We start from the raw sequence: 6,110 nt of genomic DNA on the forward strand, positions 1-6,110 counted from the left end.
GGACAGTCTGTGGTGCAACGTGACTTTGGTGGATAGAGCGAGACATGATGTCCCAGATGTGCTCAATTGGATTCAGGTCTGGGGAACGGGCGGGCCAGTCGATTGCATCAATGCCTTCGTCTTGCAGAAACTGCTGACACACTCCAGCCACATGAGGTCTAGCATTGTCTTGCATTAGGAGGAACCCAGGGCCAACTGCACCAGCATATGGTCTCACAAGGGGTCTGAGGATCTCATCTCGGTACGTAATGGCAGTCAGGCTACCTCTGGGAAGCACATGGAGGGCTGTGCGGCCCTCCAAAGAAATTCCACCCCACACCATTACTGACCCAATGCCAAACCGGTCATGCTGGAGGATGTTGCAGGCAGCAGAACGTTCTCCACGGCGTCTCCAGACTGTCACGTCTGTCACATGTGCTCAGTGTGAACCTGCTTTCATCTGTGAAGAGCATAGGGCGCTAGTGGCGAATTTGCCAATCTTGGTGTTCTCTGGCAAATGCCTAACGTCCTGCACGGTGTAGGGCTATAAGCACAACCCCCACCTGTGGACGTCGGGCGCTCATATCACCCTCATGGAGTCTGTTTCTGACCGTTTGAGCAGACACATGCACATTTGTGGCCTGCTGGAGGTCATTTTGCAAGGCTCTGGCAGTGCTCCTCCTGTTCCTCCTTGCACAAAGGCGCCTCCATGCTCTGGACACTACGCTGACAGACACAGCAAACCTTCTTGCCACAGCTCCCATTGAGGTGCCATCCTGGATAAGCTGCACTACCTGAGCCACTTGTGTGGGTTGTAGATTCCGTCTCATGCTTCCACTAGAGTGAAAGCACCGCCAGCATTCAAAAGTGACCAAAACATCAGCCAGGAAGCATATTAACTGAGAAATTGTCTGTGGTCACCACCTGCAGAACCACTCCTTTATTGGGGGTGTCTTGCTAATTGCCTATAATATCCACCTGTTTTCTATCCCATTTGCATAACACCATGTGAAATTGATTGTCACTCAGTGTTGCTTCCTAAGTGAACAGTTTGATTTCACAGAAGTGTGATTGACTTGGAGTTACATTGTGTTGTTTAAGTGTTCCCTTTATTTTTCTGAGCAGTGTATATCACTGAGGAAGGTACATTTGTGTACTGAAACGCATCTAGTGGCGGTTGTTAATGGGCAGAGTGTACGAGAATAAATCGCAGACAAGGTGAATACGAACACTATTACGCCACTGCCGAGAGAAGTACAGCGGAGACCCACGCGCTAGGAGATCGGAGCGAAAATCAGTGAGTAATCCGCAGGAGGTTGTGAGCGACACAGCGGACTTCTGTGCTGAAAGACCGGAGCGAAAGGTGGTTGATTATCTGCAGGAGTTCGTGAGTAACATGCAACATTGTTGCATACAAATGTGAACAGCAACTAGCGGCCATTTATCATAATCTGCAAATCTGGATTATTCACACATCATGGAAAGCCGGCTGTGACTAATATCACAATTTTAACATATAAATGTGAACGTGCACTAACAGTGATAAAACGCACTAATGTGAATAGACTGTAGCTAATCGCAGGTAGCAAAAGATATGGACTCCACCTTGTCTGTCTATATCAGATAACTAAATTATTTGAAAGCAAATCATCAAACGCTGAACCACACACCCAAACACAAGTGAAAAACCACATTTTTGACTCTTTTAAATTTTTAAGCGTGAGCTCCGCATTATAAAGGGACCAATTCTATTAACCTATTGTGAACACATTTTAATTTGGGGTTTTATGATTTATTGGTATATGAAATGTTTTTTATATATATGTATGTATATATAGATATTTGGTAACTTTTGAAACTAGCGGTGGCCAGTAGGCCTGGCTCTAATTAAGACAGTGAGCATCCTTAATATATATATTTATGGAAATAACAGTGGGGATGAGAATGTGACACAAGTTTCAGTGCCTGAAAAAGGTGGCAGGTTGCCACTGAAACATGTGTCGCACTGTTATCACTTCTTTGTTTTAATAATTACTTTTCTAGTTTTTAAGTGTTTTATTTATCCCCTATCCTAAGGATAGCTCATCAATATACTAGCACTGCGCAATGCCTTTAATGTGTTTACAGGATATCTTAGCTGTTGATATCTGCAGATAGGTAATGTCCTAAATGTCTAATCGCAGGGGCTGTAATGTAATTGGTGCAACTTGTGCAGTAGGCAGGGAGTCCACTATCACATTAAATGCAGACGTTAGGTTCCTACTATCTATTACCTATAATATTAGGGGCCTTTATTAAATTTCATAGGTCACAATTTCTGGTGCATTGTTAGAGAAATGTAAGGCTGTACTATGTGAGGTGCTATTACAGAGCAAGTGGACGATACTGTTATTGCACAAGGACCCTCTGCTGTCTGTCATCCACCATTTAATAGGTATGGTTTACACATCCAGGAAGTTGATTTATCAAAGGTATGGGGTTCCTATGACACCCTGTATTCACCAAACCAGCCAATGGTAAGAGCAAGAAAGAGCAGGTTGAGTATGTGTGTAGTTTTCTAGTCTATGGGAGCTACATAAACAGTCATCTGTACATACCAGAGTCATCTATCTATCCATTTATCTATCTATCATGAAACATGTCTTTGAGAAGGGTAGAAAGAGGGACCCCCCTGCGCTCCTGTTGTATTGATACGTGTGATTCTACCTGTATGGGGAGATCCTGCTGCTAGGTGTCTGAAAAAGGAGCTATTGTTCTCCTTGATGCATGTACAGAGAGAAAATATATCACCCGCAGGTGATAGGAGACACAAGCGCTGGTACACAGTAACAATCGGCTAGTCCTTAAGTTTTGCACTCTACCTGTAGCTAGTCTGGATGACCAGGTAATGTGCTGTCAAAATAAATAAATGGTTTCGGTATACAAGTTAGTATCGGAATCAGACCATGTAATCAGTTGTCAAAGGAAAAACACATGGTTAAATATGTACAGATATTGGCATCGGGGAATAGTATCAGGATGCAAATAAGTAACTGAATCAGACCATATAATGGGTTATTGGGGAGGAGTACATGGTTAGGTATATGAATGTTGGTACTAGGAATAGGGTAATAGGGGAGTGGTTACTGTTAATGTAACCACCACCCTCAGTACCTTGTTTGTTCTTTTCACCAAAGTATTCCTTCTGTCGATGTTCCAGTATGCTGGTTTCTTCTGGGTTCCTTTTGTGAAGGTATTGATGTCCTTTCTGATCGCGGCGTTCTTCTTGCTCTTCTAGCTCACCTGCCAGCAGCAGCGCGGCCCCGGCCGGAAGCACGCGCGGCGCGAGGGAGCTTGGTGTGTTACCCGGGAAACCTGTTTGCGGTGACGTCACCTGGTACGAGTATGGTAACCTCCGTAGGACAAAAGACTGTAACCTACGCGTTTCAGAGCCAAAGCGGGCTCCTTCGTCAGGGTTAGTCTACACATTGTTCATTGGGGGTTTAAATAGCTCGTCAGGTTTCCTATAGCAACGGATAAACACTTGGTCTTTGAGGAGAAGAAGGTGCCAATATGTCAGTCTTTAGTGGACATGTTAAGTGTGATTATTTTCCCATGGATTCTGTCTGGTATTCATTATTTATTTCATCTGTTTATTGATCCAATATTTTTGTTTAGATTGTTATAAAGAGCAGCAACTACAATTAGTTTATACATTCATTTGTAAGGTACCACAGATCTGTTGATAATTATAATTGCTGTGTTAGTTGGTGATTGTTTGTTACTGGAACGCAAACAGTTCTATCTCCTGGTTTAGTCCGTTTGGGGCTAAACTGTTGCATCTGAAAATCCATTTGCTTTCAGATCTGGACATGGCTTTAATATAGTCGCCCCCTCTCCTATCCTGCTTAACTTTTTCTATGCCCCCAAAACTAGATCCTAGGAGTTTTCCCTGATGAAATTCGGTGTAGTGACGTGATAGTGGGTGATTCTCTGATTTCTTTTTTATGTTATTGGTGTGTTCTTTTATACGGACTCGGAGTTCCCTTTTAGTTCGCCCCACATACAATTTCCCGCATGGGCACTTGATATAGTAAATGACCCCTCTGGTGTGGCAGGTAATATAGTCCTTTATTATATGTCTGCCTTGTGGGGTGTCTATTTGGAGTGTCGGTTTGACCTGCTGTCTTAGGATTTTGCAATTAGAGCATAGTCTGCACGGGTAAAAGCCTTTTTTGGGGCATGTTTTTGGGTTCATTTTCTCGTTTTTGATGGAGGGGGCTACTAAATTGGCTAGGTTGGGAGCTTTTTTAAAGATGAAAGTAGGTTTATTAGGCATTTTATTGCCGATAATTTTGTCATATTTCAGAATGTCCCAGTATTTATATATGATTTTTTTAAACTTATTGACCCCTGCACTGTATGTTGTAATAATAGGGATTTTGATATCTTCACTGTGCTCAGGGTCATCTGTTTCTTCTTTTGTCCTAGGTTTTTTGTCCACTAATAGGGTGAGGCGGTCTAGGCCTTCTACAGTTCTGGTGATAGGGGTGAGTGTTTCTAATTTGTAACCCTTCTCTATGAATTTGGTGTTTAACATTTTCGCCTCTTCTTGATAGTTAGTATGGCTAGTACAATTTCTACGGGCTCGTATGTACTGGCTATAAGGGATGTTGTTGAGCCATATGGGTAGGTGACAACTATCCAGAGGGATGAATCCATTGGTGTCTGTCGGTTTGTGGTACGTTTTCGTGTGTATTTTGCCATTCTCGACATATATATTAAGATCAAGGAAGTTAATCTGTGTTTTGTCATAGGATGGAGTAAATTGTAGATAAAAGTCATTTTTATTTAAATTAGTTAAAAAACTGTCAAGGGATATAGTGTCCCCTTGCCAGATAAAAACAATATCATCGATAAAACGTTTCCAGAGGACCAGACCCGCACCGAGCCTGCCATGGGGAAAGATGGTAAGCTCCTCCCATCTGCCCATGTATAGGTTTGCGAAGCTCGGTGCGAATCTGGTCCCCATCGCGGTCCCCCACGTCTGGAGGTAAAAGTCAGGTCCATATTTAAAATAGTTGTGGTCTAAAATGAACATGATGCAATCACCTATAAAATTTATTTGATCCCCTGACATAGTTTTATCTATGTTTAAAAAGTGTTCCACAGCTTCACGGCCCTTTGTTTTTTCAATAACTGTGTACAGAGCGGTGACGTCAAGAGTACCCAAGATAAAATCTGCCTGCCACTGGATACCATCTAATATTTGGAGGATATGTTTGGTATCTTTCAAGTATGCAGGTAATTTAACTACTTTATCCTGTAGCATAACATCAATATATTTGGATAGATTGGAGGTGAGGCCCTCTATTCCAGAGATTATGGGTCTGCCGGGGGGGTTGGTTTTATTTTTATGGATCTTGGGTAGATAATAAAATATGGGTATTCTGGGGGTCTGGTTATTAATGAAAAGGGTCTCTTCTTTGGAGAGTATGCCCATGTTTTTTCCTTTTAGAATTAATTGGTTCAATTTGAAGGTGTATTGGTTGGTGGGGTTACCTGGTAGCTTTCTATATGTTTTTGCATCTGAAAGAAGTCTGAGAGCTTCTTTATGGTAGTCTTCTAAATTTAATATAACCAGTCCTCCTCCTTTGTCGGCTGGCCTAATAATGATTTGGTTATTGGTTTGTAGGGATCTAATGGCTCTGGTCTCACCCTTAGTTAGATTGTGAGGTCCTTTTTTCTTTTTTTGGTTCATATGGAGGAGATCTCTGGTTACTAGTGATTGGAAAGTAATCAGTGAATCTGAATATTCCGAAATTGGATTGAATTTTGATATTGGTTTTAAGTCAGTATGTAAAAATTGGTTTTCTGCGGTCAGAGTATGGTGTGTGTCAGTACTAACTGATCTAGTATTCTCTTCGTTTTTGTCCATACTAATCTTTCGGTGGGTGGTGGTATTTTTGGAGAATATTCCCTTTTTTCTTTCTATATTGATGATCTTTGTTTGTGAGTTAGTTATTTGTTTGTTCATTTTGCCTAATTTGTCTTTTTTAATAAAGAATTTTTTTAGGGCTAGGTTCCGTAAAAATTTCTTTACCCCTATAAAAGCGTCGAAATTGTTAAATTTTGAGGTAGGGGCAAATTTT

Source organism: Bufo bufo, chromosome 2, assembly GCF_905171765.1.
Source record: "Bufo bufo chromosome 2, aBufBuf1.1, whole genome shotgun sequence".
NCBI lineage: Eukaryota > Metazoa > Chordata > Amphibia > Anura > Bufonidae > Bufo > Bufo bufo.